Below are 21,240 nucleotides of genomic sequence, written 5' to 3' on the forward strand. Positions count from 1 at the left end.
AAGCGTGGTAAATTATATTTGCTCATGGGAGTTCTCGAATGTAAATGAGGAAATAGGAACTAGGAGACTCTCCTTTTTCTATCCTTCCAGTCTCCATAAAGGGAACCCAAATCACTTTGCTCGCCCATGGGAAGTAACAGCTTCACGTCAAGGGAAACATTCAAATCACTGGAAAGTAGCGGGTTCCCACCATTATGACCACGATGGTCTTTGGCATTCTTCGGGGCCACGATATTGGGGAGGAGGACGGGACGATTGGGGTACTCGTATAGCATATAGAGATCCACCCCAAAGGGACTTTTGGTCCAGTATTCCGACGGCAAATAGGTACAGTGTTCTTGAATCAGTTGACTGACCACTAGTGATGACATAAACAACTAACTCCAAGGTATGTCATCCAACGCCCAAGGAAAAAACAATCTGTCTAATCAACGAACTCGTGACCAATCCAGAAATGATTAACTCCAAGATATGTTACCCAGCGCCCAAAGAAAAAATGATTCGTGTAGTAAACGAAGCCTCGACTAATACAGAATCGCAGCCCTTACCTATCCTCTTTTGGAACGTAGCGGGTCTCCGCTCCAAAATTGACGATGGGACGGCTGTTACTTTCTTGGAGTTGGGGAAAATCATATGTCTTCAGACAGTTTGTGTCACTGATGTGGGGACCGTGTCCCCCCTCTGTCCTGCCGACCTCACCGGAACCCCATTCCGCTCCCATTGACTTAGGCACTGCAGTGGAGTCCACGACCACCCCGCCTGACTTGGGCACTGCAGTGGAGACCCAGTCCACTCCATCTGACCTGCCCACTGCAGTTGTGCCAGCACACACCCCATCTGACTTGTGCCCCACAGTTGTGACTGCACCCACTACTTCAGACAGCTCCACTGCAGTTGCCAGTGACTCTCCTGCGTCCACCACCCCTTCACTGCCTCCTTCTGCTGAGCCCTGATCCTGTCCCTGCGGTGCCTGGCCGGCCCCATTTATGCCCCTCGGAGGGGATGCACCTGTCCTTACCAGTGCAGGCAAGCAACGTGTGACAGTTGTCACTCAAATCACATTGTTGACATTTGAATAGGGACTGGCCATTGGCCTTTGTTTTGAAAGGACTTTGCATTTAAAAATTGCTGAATAAAGCATTTTTCTTTATCCTTGTGAATTTGATTTAGCTGTACATTATGTTGATGATGTTTAGCATGATCTTGCAGTTGTAATGCTGGATTTCAAATGTTGAATACTGAGGTGTTGATGTGAGGTACTCCATGTGGTCCATGAGATATGTATCCTATTCTGGGCGGTATCCATGTCATCCTTTGCAGCTAACTGGGTGTGTCATGAATAACAATTTGTGAACATCTCTATAAACATTTCATTTGCATGGTCACATCTGTGGCTTGCACACATGCACATATGATGTGCTTCCCATTGTCTAATTTGTCTATTTCCCTGACTGTGGGCGCATCTCCACTTGACATGTAGGTGTGGGCATCATTGGTGTAGGTGCAACTGGGTCCTCTGTGCAACTTGCTGGACATATATATTGAGTATGTGCAGATGACCTAAGGGACACTCCCGTACCCAGGCTGTTGTGACCAGAGCCTACATTGTGTGGTAACTGATGGCTGACTGACCAAGTGTTCTGCTGACATGACTGAGACCTGCTGGGACTATGTTTGGCACAGCTGAGCTTCCACAGGAGTTGAGTCCCCTCAAGTCAGTGTGTTGATCCGTGACATTGCCTGGGCACATGGTGTGTGTTGTGTGAGCATGTGCGTGTGTGCCCACATCCCTTTTCATACACAGGCAGTGTTCCCTTGATATGTTCCTGTTGTTGATGCTTGCTGAGTTGTACTGTGTTTATCCCACATCTTTGCCATGGGCTACCAGATGTGTGGGTGCATGACACACTACTGTTAATTGGTGTTTCATCATTGGGATTTGTCAGTTCTGAGTGGTGATGATGTGCTCAGATGCAGATGGGACACAGTCAGGGGTCCCCAAGGCACTTCTTTGTTCGCAATATCATGTAGTTGTCCCTAGGTGGTACCTTTCAGTAATTGAGACATGTGTATGTGTGTGTGACTGCTCCCACTTATCAGGTTCAGGGCTGCAATGTTGGCAGGTGTCAGCATGTGTGCCTTATGGTTCTCCTTGGCTTTTGCATTGTCCTGGGACTGTGGCAGGTGTTCCGAAGGTTATGGGAGCTTTGACGTCATGGCCATGTACCGCATGCTGTGCAGTATGTCTGTCATTCACCAGGGTTGTAGACTGTCCTTGTGTGATGAGTCTGTGCACCTCAGTTCCTCCCAACATTACTGTGTTTCTCATGGGTGCATGTGCAATGTCACCTGTCCATGTGGGCTTCACAGATGCCCATTGGTGCAGTTCAGGGTGTGTGGTGTTGAGGGTGGACTGATGTAAATGTTTGCACGGATGGGCCCCTAGCTCCCGTTTGTCCATGGATGACTGGCCATGCTGAAGGATTTGTGTTTGTGTAGGTGTGATGTACGTTTGTGGCACAGGACACATGTCTGGGTTTCACAGTTTGCACGACATCTACCTTTGTCATCACAGTGGACGTATCATGCATGCTTGTGTCACCCCAATGTCTGGTCCCTGGGGGTAGTGCTGTTGTGTGTCAGTCTCTTGCTGTGTTAGTTGCTGTTCATTCCAGCTTGTGTCACATGTGTCTGTTGTGCTCCATCTCATCTCACAATGCCTCATTGCCCACTAAACGGGGCACGATGATGGGCTACTTTTGTATGGCTCTGTGTCCACAGCTGTCTCACTGTGGTTAAGCCCCCCTCATGTGTTATGTAGTTGCCTGAGGATACTGAGACACATACACACATGTTGTGTCAGATGTGCAGTGTGAGGTTGCCTGTTTGTGTTTGTGAATCTGCACCAATGTATTGTTATTGCTGTTGTGGGCCATTGTCTGGATATTGTTTTTGTGATTTTCCCTGCTGTCCCTGGGTGTCATATCACATCATTCTGCACATTCATCCTGGTTTGTTAGGTCCCATTGCTGCCATAGAATGGGAGTTTGTGACCTGACATCTACAGTCCACAGAGGATGTATTGATTTGTGCGTCTATTTTCGAGATGTGTGTATGCTTTGTGATGGTCACTTCTGCTTTTGTGTCATTGTACACTGTATGCAATGTCAGCCCCAATGGGTGGTGCATGTCTGCACAGGGCTGAGAGTATGTTTGTGTTTCACAGCACTGTTAGACTCACCACATCTCTGTGGTTATGGGACACAACCACTACTTTGCCACAAAACTGTTTCATGTGTTGGGACCAGGAATCATACATGCTGTTTGGCATTTGCAGCTTTGACCATGATGCCACTTACCTTTTGGTCACTGTGATTAGGGGGTTTTTAGACCCCATCACCACAATGCTCAACATTTACTGCAGTTTGTAACCCCACAATTAACATTTGTTCTACACAGTGAGGGGGTGTTAGTTTTACATTGACACAGTGATATAGTGATGTTTGCCTTGTGTAGGCCACACTCAGTTTTTGGTCACACATGTGATGGTAGTTACATTGTATGTTCGAAGTCATAATCACTGTTGTGGGCATTTGTCACAGACTTCACACTGTTGTCATGATGCCAGGGCAGATGTATTTTGCTGACATACCTAATGTTGGTGTAGGATGGATGTGTGGTGCATCACCCATCCTATGGGTGGGGGTGACAGGGGTGATGGGCAACAGGTCCCCTATGTGTGGGGGTGGCAGTAGTGCTGGGCAACATAAGCCCTATGTGTGGGGGTGGCAGTAGTGCTGGGCAACATAAGCCCTATGGATGGGAAAGGCAGGAGTGATGGGCAACATAATCCCTATGGGTGGGGGTGGCAGGAGTGATGGGCAACATAAGCCCTATGAGTGGGGTGGCAGTAGTGATGGGCAACAGGTCCCCTATGGGTAGGGGTGGCAGTAGTGATGGGCAACAGGTCCCCTATGTGTGGGGGTGGCAGTAGTGATGGACAATATAAGTCCTATGAGTGGGGGGCGGCAGTAGTGATGGGCAACAGGTCCCCTATGGGTTTGGGTGGCAGGAGGGATGGGCAACATAGTATCTATGGGTGGGGGTGGCAGGAGTGATAGGCAAAATAAGCCCTATGAGTGAGGGTGGCAGGAGTGATGGGCAACATAATCCCTGTGGGTGGGGGTGGCAGGAGTGATGGGCAACATAAGCCCTATGAGTGGGGGTGGCAGTAGTGATGGGCAACAGGTCCACTATGGGTGGGGGTGGCAAGAGTGATGGGCAACATAAGCCCTATGAGTGGGGTGGCAGTAGTGATTGGCAACAGGTTCCCTATGGGTGGGAGTGGCAGTAGTGATGGGCAACAGGTCACCTATGTGTGGGGGTGGCAGTAGTGATGGGCAACATAAACCCTATGTGTGGGGTGGCAGGAGTGATGGGCAACATAAGCCCTATGAGTGAGGGTGGCAGGAGTGATGGGCAACATAATCCCTGTGGGTGGGGGTGGCAGGAGTGATGGGCAACATAAGCCCTATGAGTGGGGGTGGCAGTAGTGATGGGCAACAGGTCCACTATGGGTGGGGGTGGCAAGAGTGATGGGCAACATAAGCCCTATGAGTGGGGTGGCAGTAGTGATTGGCAACAGGTCCCCTATGGGTGGGAGTGGCAGTAGTGATGGGCAAAGGTCCCCTATGTGTGGGGGTGGCAGTAGTGATGGGCAACATACGCCCTATGTGTGGGGGTGGCAGGAGTGATGGTCAACATAAGCCCATGTTGGGGGTGGCAGTAGTGATGGGCAAAATAAGCCCTATGAGTGAGGGTGGCAGTAGTGATGGGCAACAGGTCCCCTATGTGTGGGGGTGGCAGGAGTGATGGGCAATATAGTCCCTATGGGTGGGGGTGGCAGGAGTGATGGGCAACATAAGCACTATGGGTGGGGGTGGCAGTAGCGATGGGCAACAGGTCCCCTATTGGTGGGGGTGGCAGGAGTGATGGGCAACATAGTCCCTATGGGTGGGGGTGGCAGCAGTAATGGGCAACATAAGCACTATGGGTGGGGGTGGCAGTAGTGATGGGCAACAGGTCCCCTATGTTTGCGGTTGGCAGTAGTGATGGGCAACATAAGCCCTATGGGTGGGGGTGGCAGTAGTGATGGGCAACAGGTCCCCTATGTGTGGGGGTGGCAGTGGTGCTGGGCAACATAAGCCCTATGTGTGGTGGTGGCAGGAGTCCTGGGCAATATAAGCCCTATGGATGGGGGTGGCAGGAGTGATGGGTAATATAAGCCCAATGAGTGGGGGTGGCAGTAGTGATGGGCAACAGGTCCCCTATGGGTGGGGGTGGCAGGAGTGATGTGCAACAGGTCCCCTATGGGTAGGGGTGGCAGTGGTGATGGGCAACATAAGCTCTATGAGTGGGGGTGGTAGTAGTGATGGGCAACAGTTCCCCTATGGGTGGGGGTGGCAGGAGTGATGGGCAACATAAGCCCTATGGGTGGGGGTGGCAGTAGTGCTGGGCAACATGCCCCCTATGAGTGGTGGTGGTAGTGGTGCTGGCCATGCATCCCCTATGGTGGCCTGTTGCTAATGGCCAGGATATGGATCCTCTGGGTGTGTGTGACATTTGGCGGGTACATGTCGTTTGTTTGTGGGGTGGGTGTCTGACTTACGGTCTGCACCGTTCACGTCTGTTCCTGATCCGGTTATAGATGTACAGTACTGGTATGACCTGCATGATGGGATTAACGATGTGTTTGTCTTGTACACGCTGCTTGTTGCTCCGTCTCGTACCCATTGCAAGCTGGTCCGTCTCATAGCTGTGGATTTTGTTCTGGCGTGAATCGTACCTGATATGCTTTTTGTCCGGATGCTGTGATGTGCTGTACTTGGCGACCCGTCCGACGAGTATGATTTGCACATCGTACTTGTCCGACCAGAAACTGCTGTGGATACTGCTTCCAGGCGACTCAGTACGGCATTCGGAGGTACGGCTCTGACGGAGAATGAAGCTTGAATCACCGCCTACGTGTCGGTCGGATTTGTGTCAGTTATGCGCATCGTACTTCATCGCCCGGACGGACCGGCTCCGGGTACGAGTCGGTCGCAAGGTAAGGTTACGAACAGCTCTCGGAGAGTTGTCCGACCCGGATCGGAATTGACTCCTAAGTGAAAATCCATGGGCACAGAGAATGGAGCTATAATCAGGAAAGTTCAAGTCAGGTCTCTCGCCAGATGGCTCCAAATCATCAGATTGGCAAGTTCATTGCCAAAGGAAAAAAAATAAGAAAATTGAGGGGCAAGGAAAGTCCAACGTTATGTCGGTTAGGTAGGAAATCAAGAGAGTGATTCCATCTCTCCTCCCTGGAAAGTCATTTTTTGTACCTCAAATACTTCATTTGTGGCATCAATTGCCATCATACGCTGGTCTCATTATCATGTGACCATTCTTCCACTCACCAGTTACAAAATTGGCACTCCAACATATTTTCCCACGCTGCTCATGAGAAATGATTGTCCATTCCATCCTCATAGGTTAGTTGACAAAGGGAATTTTATTTTGTTGCTCATTATGTATTAGTTCAAAGGGTCAAGTTCCCATTTACTCACTCACAACAAAGTATCAAAAAAATGTCTATAGATTTAAGAATGTTGCATAAAAAGGACAGATGAAGCAACATTTGTGGAGATGTAACAGAAGTCCATTACCAGGCTATGAAATAATGCAGTCTAAGGAAAAAGGCAATAAAATGCAGTTTAAAGTCAGCATTTCTTATTTAGTAAAATAAGTGTGTTATTAAGTTCAAGAATAAGGAAATAAATCACACATATTATAGAGAGAAATAATTATGAAGTTGTTAGTGATTATTGCATAGAAATGTCCAACTATAAATATAGACTACTACCAAATTTTTCAAATATAAAATATAAGCAAACAATTCCTAAACATCATTATCATAAGATTGCTTTAGGAAATCTAAGACTCTAATATTATCAAGCATTTATGCTGAAAGTTTCAATAATATTCAATGTAACAATTTTGAATTGCACCAGTTTTTCATTTGCTATAGTGCACTAGAATCAAGGCAATAGAGAAGCTAAGTTTCATCATTATTATTTGCACTATTGTGTGCAAGATTCATTTGCCACACAGATATACTGCTTCATATTAATAATGTAAGTTATTTTTCATCATAGAAAGCTTCTCCCACAAAAAGTCCTTCAGAACGTCCTAGTTAAAGTCATAAGGTAATCAGTTAATAAACATGTTAAATTTGTTATTCTCAAAATTCTTCTTTTCTATAAATCCAAGCAGACCTTTAGAGTGCTGGTACTTCAGCTTTTCTCAGTTTCAATTTTATTTTCTAAACATGTGCAAAATGCACATTAGAGTTTCAATGTCAAAACCATTTTTTATGTTGTGTAAAGAATGAGAAGCTTTTACGACCCATCTGAAAATGAGTCAAGCCGTCACATTTTATTTCTTATCAAATCATCACTAATTACATTTTTGTTGCCTTAAGCCTCTTTTTTCCGGACTCTTCCAGAATTTTCATTTCATCAAAGTATTTACATTGCTCATCCTCTAGTTCAAGATCAGATCTTGTTCTTTTCACTCTTTGTGCCTTATTTTTATAACTGCATATTATAGATAATATCATCAGCATCATGCACAAAATCACTAGTCTTTTGCCTAAGTTACCCAACCAGTTGCTTACAGTTGGAAATCCTTTTCCTCTCATTTCCCAGACACAATCAGATCAGTAATGTTTTAATGTTAGTTTTCTAAATCTCTGCTCCTGTCCAGTATGTAGGTGCAAAATGAATGGACTTTTAACAGCCGCCAGACTCCACCCTCCTTCGAGACAAGGGCAAGTCGATTTTGCATCACCATCGCTCTTATTGAAATCATTTCAATTTCCACAACAGAAAATCCTCCAGTTGTACTGGTGGCTAATTTATCAACAATAGCAGAAAGGTTTTGAATTGTATGTGAGTTTAAAGTTACTCCTACTTAAGGTATTAACACTCCAAAAATATCACCCACTATTTCATTTGTATGTAGACCTCTCTTCATTCTCCCCTTCTGTTCTTTTAATTCTCCTTCAATTTGTTTCACATGATACATTTTTGAAAGGACAATTCCCACTTTATAACTGGCATGCCATCCTTTTTACAATTCATACAAGGATTCTTTCCACAAATATAATACACTACAAGAGGGATCTGAACAACTTCTTCCAAATATCTTCAGCAGTTCTCATAAACATCAATGTGTGTTCACATTCACTAAAATCTAGAGATTCTGTGTAAATATTTGAACTTTTCTGTGTATAAAAAGCGTTCCTTTATCTTGCTGGTCTAAATCTAATGCAGCCATTCCTGCTACCATTTTATGTTCGTCTGGTAAATTCCATAGAGTTAGTTTAGGCGGTGTAGTAGTTTTAATTGGCGGATTACCTCATCAACTTTCTACTAAATCTATGAATTTCTTTTCAGTTCTCCCTACTCTACATGTTTGGTTATTTCTGTGTGCTAAGCCATGTCCAAGAATTGAGTTGGTCTACATATATATATATACACATATGCTAAGCTAGTGAAGCTTCAGGATGTGGATTTCAGTTTTTTAGTACAGGAAGTTCAGAAAAGATCAGATTTTAATTTGCATACTAATAACGCAAATGATCAGGATCATAAAACAAAATAGTTAATACACTGCAAATAAATTCCATATATTAACTGTAAACTATGGTAGGTATCACTGTCAGCTAATTGTATACATGAGTAGCAATCACTAGCATCCATTGTATTAATGTACTTCTTCAGTAAACTAGTGTAGACATTTAGTAAATTACCAGTTTTCTGAAAAACAAGATGTAGGGCCATATGCCTCAACACATTTCCCATAGACACAGAATGGGCTAAACCCTTTGATGCATCTGACCAGTAAAGCGTTATCATTGAAAAAAAATGAATCAGTGCTATTAATTTTGGCAGTTTTGAAAGAAGTTTTCATGCTTAGAATCTTCAATGGCTACATAATGTGGCTAGTTTAAAATTATGAGCAATGCAACTAATATCAAGACAATAACAGAAAAGATTCCTGCAAATACACATTTGCATCTAAGAGAGATTTCAGTGTTAAGCCTCATGGCATTTCCCGATTTGGACTGTTTGACTAAAAAAATTAAATATAGCAGCAAGTGTATTGAGCAGTTCAACAGAGTTCGGCACACAAATACCAAAGCACAGTTCAATGGTTCTATTCAGAATGAAAAAATATGCAGATCAGTTTTGTTGATGAGTATATTTAGGATAAAGTGTGTTAGTCCTTCAAGTGGTACACCAGGATTGATATTCAAATCCACAACAAAGTTTGCTTGAAGGAGATTTAGGTGGGCTCGTATCGTTAAAGCAAAAGGAAGTGAATTTTTACTGCCATTCATTTGCTACCAGATAAGTCCATTCAGGAGAATGGTTATTTAGGCTGGGTACTCTCACTCTTTTTGATCTCCTTACAGCTGTTCGCTCATCATCACTATCACTCTAATCAGACTGCTCTGAGTTTTCAGGAATGGTTTGTGGTACTTGTCCTTCCGTCCAGCAGTTTCTCAGTATCACACCTCTTCTGGGCCAATGGTCTCCATGTACAACTCACTTTCTTGCTACACTAGGCACTTTGATAGGGTCTGTATCTCTTGTAGTCAATCTTACTGCCTTGAACCCCCTAAGGCCAATCGATTGCTGTCCCTGCTGCTTTCTGGCCCCTAACAGCTTGTCTAACCTACTCCCTCTGGATTGCTGTAACCACCAGCACAGCAGGAACAGGTGCAGTTGTTTCATGAAGGGGACATGAGACTATGGGTGGTGTGTACCCAATTTGGAAGACCTCCATTTCACAGCAGTTTTGGCGACCAAGATCACCTGGTAGGTCCCTCTTAAACGCAGTTCCAAACATGACCTCAGCACATGCTTCTTCACCATTACTCAGTCACCAGGACTGATGTCATGGCATAGCTCATGTTGAGTCGCAATGGCAGCCTCTCAGAATGTATCACATCAGCCCAACCTTTGCAGTAGTCCTATATTAAGTCATCTGTAATATTGACAATAGCTTGTGCAGGAACAGCTGGCTCTCTCATCACTCTGCCCATGATGACTTTATGGGGTTATAACCCTGTCCTCCTGTCTGGTGTACTTCTCAAATTCATCAACACAAGAGGCAAAGCAACGAGCCACTTAAATATGTTGAAGCACACACCTTAGCAAATCTGGATTTAAATGTCCCATTAATCTGCTCCATGAGTCCAGGAACCTCTGGATGATAACTGCAATGGAGCTTCTGCTCAACTTGAAATACTGCACATAACATTTTCAGGACCTCATTGTCAAAATGAGTTCCTCGGTCTAACTCAAGAAATGTTGGAAATCCAAACTTCAAAATCAACTCCCTCAACAAAAGTTTAGCTACTGTAAAACTGGCATTTCTTTGTGCTGGAGAAACTCCCACCTATTTTGGGAAAATGCAAACATTGACCAAAAATTATCTCAAACTGTTCCAAAGGGGCATTTCCATAAAGTCCATTTGCATTTGGATAAAAGGGCCCTCTTGATCTCCCCACATGGCTCATTATAACTTGTGTTTTTCTTGCAGCATTTTACTGTTGACACGCTACACATTAATGGTACAGATTCAAAGCAATCAATCTGAATATTGAATTGAACCACACACGTCGAAAGAGGCACATCATTGCATCTCTTCCTACATGTGCAGGACCATCATAGAATCTAGCCAAAGGTGGTAACAAACTATCAGGTAATACCGGTCTGCCATCAGTGTAAACCCAAACTTTGTCTTTCGTCTTGGTGCATCCAGCTTGCACCCAACTTTACTATTCATCTTCTGTCAATTCTTTCTGCAATCTCTTAACCTCATCCGATGTGTCTATAGCAGTTAACAACCAGTTGCAATTTGTGACATCTGATATTTTGTTGATCAAATCCACATTAAAGGTATGGGCATTTAATGCACAAAATGTGGCAATCTTATTGGCATATCTATTGCCAATGGTGACAGAGTAAGTGCATTGCTGATGAGCTAAGCACTTAGTTACTGTAATTTGGGCAGGCAATTGTGAGCACTGCAAAAGGTTTCTCACACTTTCTCCATTATGTATAGGCGATCTGAAAGAAGTCATGAACCCATGGTGAGACCACAATTGCCCGAAGTCATGATGACTCCCAAAGCCATAATGTCTATCGGTGAAGATTGTGACCGTGAGTTGTTCTGAAAGGCTGCAAGCTTGGGTCAAGTTAATCAATTCAGCAACCTGTGCTGAATACTCACCTTGCAACCATGACACTTCAACAACACTTGCAACTGTACAAACAACATAAGCAGCTTCCAGATTTCCTTCATTGTCTCACAAACAGGAACCATCAACAAACACATGATCAGATTCAGGCAAAGGTTCATTCTGTAATTCAGGTAGGGCAGACTTGTGATCTTGGAAAATCCACTAATTTTCCTACCAAGTTATCTTCCTATATTGCTAGTCCTCACACTCTGGAAAGTGATTGCCGGGATGAGGTAAATCTGCTAACACACACAGGTCTATTATCAAGTAGTACAGATATGATCACAGCTGTCCCTGTGTTCCCTATAGCTCTCCATAATCCCTGCCAGGAAACCGCTCTTGGAGAAAACAACTCCAAAGTAAATGGGGGATCGAGTCAAGCAATAGCCAGCCAGGAAATTCTAAACTCTTCAAAGGTGGTATCCTGGAACGTCGCAGGATTAAAGGGAAAGTTGGACTGTAATTATTGGGGGTCATTCATAGACCAGTACGACATCTGCCTATTTCAAGAAACTTGAATGACAAAAGAATTTATGCACTTGGGCTACGTCGTCTTTAACAAAGCAGCGCCCATAGGAGGGCGGGGTAGACTGTCGGGTGGGTTGTCCACCTGGGTATCTATCCATCTGGGCTGTAGGGCCAAAATGGTAAATACCTTCTCAAATGACATTTTGTGGCTTTTATTACTTTCTGCATCCAATATTGATATATACTTGCTAAATGTCTATTCTCGACAAGTGGGCAAGGGACAAGAATTCCCCACTGTTGAGCTGTTGCAGTCATTCCTGCTCTCACTTCCAGAGAATGCTTTCAAGATAGTAGGCTGGGATTTTAATTGCCATTTTGAGCCCCTTGCTGCCAATCATGATGATACACAAAGTGATGAGGACAGGCTATGGGCCATTCCAGCACTGTCTTAACCCTCCAGCAAAAAATGCTCCCCCTAGCCCGCCAAATTAATGCTGTTGCACTAAACTATTCCATACAGGCATGCAATGGGCAAACTAAATCAGATAGACAGGGCGCACACACATTTAATAGGGCAGGGTGTTCATCTTAAATTGACTATGTTCTTGTGGACACAAGATTATGGTTGTCTGTCTTAGATTTCAAAATACTACCCAGACATAATAGTGACCATAATGCTCTGTCCCTCGACTTAGATCCACCCTTTAGGAGTACCTCAGCAACTAGATATGTTTGACAACAGGCTGGCGTTGACCTCATCCAAACAAAGATTATACTGGTCCACAATGCAGTGGTCCCTGGACATAAATGAGGCTCTGTATAAGATGGTGCATAATTCCCTCGCAGCTCTGTGTAAAATTATCTCAATGGATGGTAAAGTTTGTTACCCCGACAGAATAGCAGATATTCATGCCTCATTAGCAGGCAAAATGAAAAAGATCTACTTTGTACTGAACCAAGACACTGGCAGTGTGGGAAGAATATATTCTCATGGTTCAACTACGAGTGTAGAGCAGCCAAACCAGCTTTAATAGAGGCTTTAGAAAGCAAGGACAAGTGTGAGATTAAATCTACGCGGGATATTTAGAATAGCACCATTGGCTTTGCAAAGAAAGAGTGGGACAGAGCAAAATAGGACTCTGTGCTCAATGCTATCAAGCATAAGGTTTTCAAGGAATTCTGGAATATGGTTACATTTTGGGAATTGTGAGGGAAGAACCAACATAGAACATAACATTGAAGCCGATCTATGGAATGAACACTATAAGTCCCTTATGGAGTTTTAGGCGGACAGGAAGCACATATAGCAGATTCTAATGCCAAGGGCCTGCAAAAAAGTGAATTATCTTCTTCAGAGCAGGAGGGTATACGACAAAAACTCTCTCAGAAGTCCTTATGGTTATCGGTAAGATTGCCCTTCATAAGGCTCTGGGTATTGATAAAATTCCCCGGGATCTCTATCTTTCTGAACCAGAGGAATGGGGCCCCTATCTGTGGGCAATTTTCAACGTTGTTATGGAGGGCATGCCAATTCCTATTTCCTGCCTTGTGGCAGAGATTATACCCATCTATAAGAAAGGTTCTCCACTATTGCCTGCCAATTATAGACCCATTAGTCTAATTGATACAATGCAAACAGTATTTGCCCGGGTACCAACAGACTGACTACAGGATTGGGTAGAGTGGAAAGATAAAGGAAAGCTCCTTTTCAAGCAGGTTTTGGACAGGGCACATCCCCATAGATCTAATATTTGGGTTCTTCCATATCTGTGCCATATAATAAAGAGGTTGCATGACAATAACTTTGCGCAGGTGCCTTGTGGCAAACTGTGAGAACTTTCTGAACCCATTCCTGTCAGCAGGGGTGTTCACCAAGGGTGTGTACTTGCCCAAGGCTATTTTGCCTGTATGTATTTAGTCTAATAGATCAAATGAATAGCACCAGCAACAATGATGCACCCAGGCTTGGTTCTTGCAAAATACCGCCATTCATGTTGCTGATGATACTCTTCTCCTTTCTAAAACTCCAACGGGCATCCAAAGGACATTAGATAGTTTCATCAACTTTTTTAGGGCAAAGGGACTTGAAATCAATGTTACTAAAACCAAATTTATGTTTTTTAACCCATCATATTCTACACATTCAAACCCCACCTGAATGGCACTCTCTTTGAGAGGGTTCCTATTTTGACTATCTAGGATAACTCAGCGAGAGTATGGTCTGGTCATTCCATATTGCCAAACAAAGGCTTAAACTGGTGCAAAACATAGGTGGGCTTGCGAGGGTGTATAAGGGATCCTTTTATAAACCTGTTAGCTCCACTATTGAGATCTACAAATTGCAAGCCCTAGGTGCTACCTTGTATAGTGCTGCTGTACCGCATCTACTCTGAAGTCGGCATCATCACGGAGCTGATCATCACGTGGGTGGTCAAGAATCCATCGACATCATGACATTGTACAGAACCGTGGCTTTGGCGCCATCGTGACGTCACCTCCTCTCCGGTCAGGAACCGAAGCCTCCCCTGCCTGCGCAAGCATTCAGGCCCGACGCATCATCTCCCCAAAGGAATAAACCGACGCTGCAGCGCCAACGATGCCGCCCCTCCCTGATGCCATGAGCTGGCTTTGGTTTCGCTCTTCCAAGGTACTGTTCTTTGTGGGTCTGTTTTGACTCCGGGCCTGACGCTGCTCACCTCGCGGTCGGCGCCATACTTTGGGATTTCTTTGACCTTGATGTCATGATAACTCCAGTTGGGGTTATCTCTTGCTAAAGATTGCTTTTAAGTGAATAACCTATTTTTGAACTGTTTCTACCATCTTGAAGAATTATTATTGATTAAAGTATTGTGGATTTTTGTTGTTTATGGTCTTGTGATAAGTAGATATGATGAATACTTATTTTTAGAATACAACCTTTGTGGTGTCCATCTGTACTGTTGTCACTGTATTACTGTATGTGTTCACAAATGCTTTACAAACTGCCTCTGAGATAAGCCTGTCTGCTCGTGCCAAGATACCAAGGGGGTGAGCAGGGCTTATCCAATAGTGTAATCCCCTTTCCCTGACTTAGAAGCAAGGGTCCCTATTTGGTCAGAGGTACCTATCTCTGCCAACTAGAGTCCCCCAGTTCTAACAGCACCTAACTTTCTGTTTGTGGTACTGTGGTCAAGCAGTAAGGCAGTATCAAAGGACAGTGTTAAGCATTTGTTGTTATCACTCCGTCAGCAAATGAATTTACACACTCAAAGACTGAAATTCAGACCAATTGTTTTTGTATAAAAATATTCTTTTAGTTATTTTATTTTCTAGAACCTAGCAATCCTGGCACGGGTAAGAAATAAATACTCTACAGTAGTAATGCAGTTTGTAAACAGTTTGAATTGTAGTTGTATATGCACTTTGTTTTGACTTACAGTATGGTTGCAGAGAAATGTAATACCTTGTAAATACAGTATATAGACTTGAACGGGCTTTTCAGTAAAATGACAGGTAAATTACTTTTGAGATTACTTTTCTAACACTGAATAGTATGCCTGAATACTACTCTGGGACATTTCCTGTAAACAGGTAAGTAAAATTGTTTTTGTTAGTTAGGGCAAACTTTTCCAAGAAAAAGAGTCAATGTTATTTCATGGAGGAAAATAGTGTTATCGGTTTTGAGGTAAGTATTTGGTAGTGGGAGTTGACGTTCTGGTGGTAGAGTCAATAATCCCCCAGGGTCAAGGATGCACTCTAGTTACACTCTCAGCAGCACTATGGTGGCCAGGTGCAGAGTGCTGAGGCCCAATGTTATCCAACAGGGGATAGGGGGCCTCCGGTTGGTGCCTGCTGATGAGCAGGCCACTTGGTTGAGGGAGCAAAGCTCCTTGACTTTGGCTTAGGACAAATGGGGAAACAAAGTAGCACCAAAGGTGTACCCTCAGCGGCATTAGGATGGCTGGGTTCAGGGTGCTGTTTTGAGGTCGAGCGCCCTGTTGTTTGCAATTGGGAACCTCGGGTTTGCAAAGGCACTGCAGGCTTGGGGATGAAGATCTTCTGGGTGTGACCACCACTCTAAGAGATAAGATGGGAAGTTAAGGGTTGGTTAGGCACCGTCAGTTTCGTAACCCAAGACTATGGGGCGTCGGGTGCAGGGGTGCCTTTTGTGGTCGAATCTTCTTACCAGCTCCTGGTCGCGGTTGGGGGGACCTTCCGGATTTAGGTTGCAGGCGTTAGTTGGAGGCTTGAGGCAGGTCTGGGGTCACCAGATCTTGGATTAGGATTGCCGCGGGGATCTCCTCGTGGTGGTTGCCCACTCGAGTTTGGGCCGTGGTGGGCGAGTGCGGAGTGGGGTGGATCCGTGGTGTCCTTCCGGAACGAGAGGTTGCAGATGAACAAATCCGGTGTTTACAGGAGACACAGTCTTTGAGGTTGAAGACAGGCAGGTAGGGCTGAGTCCAAGTCAGTGGGCATATTCCTCTTGTTAGTTTCTGCACGGCTGTTCAGTCCTTCTTCTTCTTCTCTTGTAGTTTCTTCTTGTCTGATTTCTTGGTTCAGGACTGCCCCCTAAATACTGTATTTATGTGGCGTTTTAGGGGTCTTAGGTCAGACCTTAGAGTGACTACACCCTTGGTGTGCTCACTCCACGCGGGGGAGTGAGCACAATCCCTAATCCTGATTGGGGAGTGCCTGCAATCTGTAAAATGGTGGGCATTGAAGAGTGGGTGTCAGTTGGTTGTAGTCATGTGTGCCATGTTGACTCTTCACTTTGTTCTGCACCAAGACATTCAGCCTGCAAAGGCAGTGTGTGTGTGTGTGTGTGTGTGTGTAAGTGTGCGAGTGTGCGTGCGTGTGTGTGTGTGTGTGTGTGTGTATAGGCACAGGGCCTCTAAGGGTGGCACAATAAGTGCTGCAGCCCTAAGGGGTCTTCCCTGGTCACAGTGTCCTGGGTACCTGTGGTACCATTTAACAGGGGCTGGCCTGTGTTCAGAGATGCCAATTGGGTTTGGGTTAGTGTTGGGGAAAGAACATCCAGGGCACATCAAGTCAAAAATCCATCAGTAGTCTGGCAATAAGTGGGGGGTTATTGCAACATAAATCCACTTTTCTACACAAGCCCCCCCACAGCCCAAAGGCCAGGAGACTCAGTCAAAGCTGGGAGAGTCTTCCTAGTCTTTCAGGTGAGAAAGAGTAGAGGAAGTGGTTTGAAAGTCGCAGGGCCTACTCTGCCTTACATCCTTCTGTCCAGGTCCGTCCCTTTGGTGAGCTGGCCAACCTCAACAGTTTCAGGACCTAATTCCCAATGCTCTTTTTCTAGCTCTTTATCCCATATTTTTAGGTTAGATTCAGAGGTGCCATCCTTTGCAATTTCTAACTTAGCTAGGACAAAGCCCAGCTTAACCAAAGAGGTCACCCACAGCTTCAGCAACCCCACCATGACCAATAGGGTCAAGGGGCCTAACTTGCTATTTGGCAATGGGCTAGGCCACCATGCCAAGGACAGTGCTGCCATGAAGGCTAACTCCCAGCAGAGGCTACTGGCAGCTGTCTGTGCCCAGAAACACACCTTTAGCTCTTCATTGGTAGGTGAGGTAGCTAACCTACAGGCTTCTTTGGGTTTGGAGGGCCTTTTTGCTGTTTTAGGGTGGGGAGTCACTACACTTGGTAGTGAACACCCTTTTCCACCCTTTGTTCTGCTAGCTGAGGAGCCACCAATCAGGCTGGACAGTTGCCTTAGTATTCAGGTCTTTTTGTTGGCTAGGGGGGACATCACTAGTGCCAATTTTGGAGTTCTATCTTATTGGGTTAGACTCTCCAAGGGCCTCTGGAACTGTGTCCAACAGTTGCCCACCTTTCCTACACTGTTTCAGATTTTTCTTTTGGGGCTTAGCTACACTATCTGTAGGTTAAGCCTCCCAAGGTTTCTTGGGAGAGGTCTGGCAGTAGACCAGTACCTCTCTCTGGCTTAGACCAACCTCTGGGAGGTCATTCCAAGTAGACGATCAAGAGGGATGTCTTTACTGACTACCACCTTTCTCCATCTAAGGGGCCCAGCTATTTCTAGGAGCACTGCAGCCACGGGACTAACAGTGACACCCCCTGGGAAAACCCTTACTCTTTTTGTTTCCCCTGGGGCATACTGGTTTGAGAGAACCAACCTGCCATGCACCACAGTGAGGCTGGCACAGGTATCTCTCAGGGCAGTGGCAACTGTTGGGCCTAGTTTCCAGTTGAAGGCTAGGAGGACTACCTCATCTGAGGAAACACCCTCCATAGCTGCACTGGCTTCCACTGGAGCTACACTAGGGACTTTGTTTAGGACAGCTAGGGTCATTGGTGTGGTGTCCTGCCTTTTGAGAGTTGTAACACCATACCTTGTTGGGATACCAATTCTCACCTTGGTACCCAGTTTTGATTTGTGAGGTGTCTTTGGGCCCACCCTCCTGGACAGGTTCTTGGGGGGCTATCTGGCACTCCTTACTTTCATCTTTATGAGGCTCACTGTCTTTCCTCTGGGGACATTATGTAATCCCTTTCTTTTGGTCACCCCCAGTGGACATCCTGGTTACCCTTGTCTTGAGCCAATGGTCTGTCTTCTTTCCCAAGTAATTGGGGAGAAATTGCACCTAGATCTACTATTTAGTGTCTTAACTGAGTAGTCTACAAATTCCACCCAGGGCTGACTCTGGGTTTGCGGATCCCCCCTGAATCTAATTCTATACTCCTCAGTTGTGAGTCCAAATCCCTCAATCAGAGTTCTCTTCATGAGGTCATAAGACTCAGCATCGGCCCCACTAAGGGTCAGAAGTCTGTCACTGCACTTACCAGAGAACAGTTCCCAAACGAGTGCCCCCCAGTGAGTTTTCTTCACCCTTCTGGCTTCACAAGCCCTTTCAAAGGCTGTGAACCACTTGGTGATATCATCAACCTCCTCAAATTTAGGGACAATCCCTTTGAAGATTTTGGGATCATAGGATCCTTCTTTTTCTATATTTTTTAAATTGCTGTAACCATTGATGGGTCCTAGGCCCATCTCTCCTCTTTCATTTTACAGAACCAGGAGTCTGTTCTCTAGGTCTAATCTTTTGGTCACCCTGGCTAGCAGGATGTGTGGGATCTAGGTACTGAGAGGTTAATTCTTGGAGTCAGGGCCATGGGGGCCCTTTTCTCCCTATGAGATGATGGAGGTTGATCTACCTGGTCATCCTCACCCTCGTGTTCTCACCAGTTTCAGATGGGTGGTCCTTAGCATACGCAGCCAACAGCTCCTGGAGCTTTTGTTTGGTGGGATGGGACCCCATGACTATGTTTTTAATTTTGCATAGGGAACTCACCGCCTTGAAAGACAAGTGAAGGTAAGGGGTGAGGTCAAGCTCCTCACCCATGTCCTCTATGACATTGTGGTTATTTTCACTAACAGACGGTTTCTTGTTTTGAGACATTGTTAAAAAAAAAACATCTAACCCCTCTAACCCTAGCTACAGTGACTTTTTATTTTTCTAAAATTCTACAGGGACTTAACCAAGGCCCTAGCAAGACTTTTAGTAATTTTGCAAAAATGCCAATTTGAAAAATCAGAATACTACAGACAATTTAATAGATCTATTGTGTGGTCAGGTGGTAACCAGGTAGGCCAACAAATGCAAAGTTGCATATCCCACCGCTGATCCACCATTGTAGGATGCTCGCTACTATACCAAAGTGAGGTATAGTGTGCACAGAGTACACTGGATACCTCAACATAGGCAGATGTAAAGTTAGATAGCACCTCACTCTCTATTTGTGATAGTGTGGTCGAGCAGTAAGGCAGTATCAGAGGACAGTGTTAAGCATTTGTTGAACACACTCAGTCAGAAAATATATTCACACACTCAAAGACTGAACTTCAGACCAATTGTTTTTGTATAAAAATATTGTTTTAGTTATTTAATTTTCTAGAACCAAGCAAGCCTGGCACAGGTAAGCAATAAATACTTTACAGTAATAATGCAGTTTGTAAACATTTTGAATTGTAATTGTATATGCACTTTGTTTTGACTTACAGTATGGTTGCAGAGAAATGCAATTCTTTGTAAATACAGTACATAGACTTGAATGGGCTTTTCAGTAAAATTCAGCAAACCCACTTTCCTACAACAGTCTTTTATAAAATATTCCCTGATTCCAGACAATATGTTTTGCATAGCGGACCCCTCTGAAATTAGTAATCGGATCTCTTGGAGTTTTTTGTCACATATACTTTTGTCTAAAGGGGGGAGTTCTTAATAAGTGTTCTATTTTATCAGGGAGTGATAGATTTCATTTGGTTTATAGTATTTATTGTAATATATTTTATATATTTCGATCTGTACTGCCTCTGGTGGAGAGGTTGTGTGATCAATTAGGTAATGTGTTTTATAGCTTTGTGGTTTTTATATACTGAGTTGTATTCTATGATGTTGTGCACTTTTATGGTTCTTCGAACCAAAATAAAATTATTGATTGGACTGGAATCCTGGATCAATCTCTTGCAATAGGCATGGACTCATTCTTTAAGTTCTTGTGTCGTTATGTCAATCTTAAACCAATCAATCTCTATAGCAGAAATCTTGGTTTTCAGGTGATGTATTACCTGTTCGTATTTCTTTAATACCTCTGGAAATGATGCGCCTGTTTTGGGATCTCTATCTGGTTCTGCATCTGGCCAATTCAGAGAAATTTTTCACTCTGTTTATGTGTCTCCTGGAACCACAATGTCAAACAAGGTATTCAAATCAATCCATACAACTTTTGAAATTTTCACAAACCTTTCAATCTTTCTGTACCATTTCACTGGATTTTCTCTCAATATGGGGAATTCATTTGTGAATGACAATATATCAGACCTAGTTCAAGGCACATGTAAATATCCTCCACAGGAGTACTTCCCTCATAGGAAGCATCTGTATTTCGCCATCTCCATCATCGATAACAACTGGAGTTGTCTGTATTCTAACTTTCTGTGTTTCCTTCTTTTTCGACCATCTACTTTCCCATTTCTCTCTCTCGCTCCATTTCCTTCTCGGTGTCATTAGTCCCTTAATCTACAATTCCATTCCAGCTAGCCACATGTTAGCAAAATCTCTGTTGCTAAAGTGTAATCCATATGTCTTTTGCAAAACCTTTGATCTCTGAATATCAATTTCATATTTCTGAGCCAATTCAACCAGCGTCTTGTGTCTGTCTCGCTCGTCAGGTAATGTCTTTAAAGAGAAACAATAGATTCTCCTCCTGGTAGGTATCTAATCGAGATGGACTAAGAGTTCCCAAATAATTTCTTTTAACTCTACCTTTAGCTTGTCCACATCTAATGTTCTTCCCTTTTCCGGGACATGCAACAGTTTCAGGGCTTTCAATATTAATCGGGGTACTAAACACTTTAAGCCAATCATCAAATTCTTGAGGAGTAAATCCTGATT

Source organism: Triturus cristatus, chromosome 5_2, assembly GCF_964204655.1.
Source record: "Triturus cristatus chromosome 5_2, aTriCri1.1, whole genome shotgun sequence".
Taxonomy (NCBI): Eukaryota; Metazoa; Chordata; class Amphibia; order Caudata; family Salamandridae; genus Triturus; species Triturus cristatus.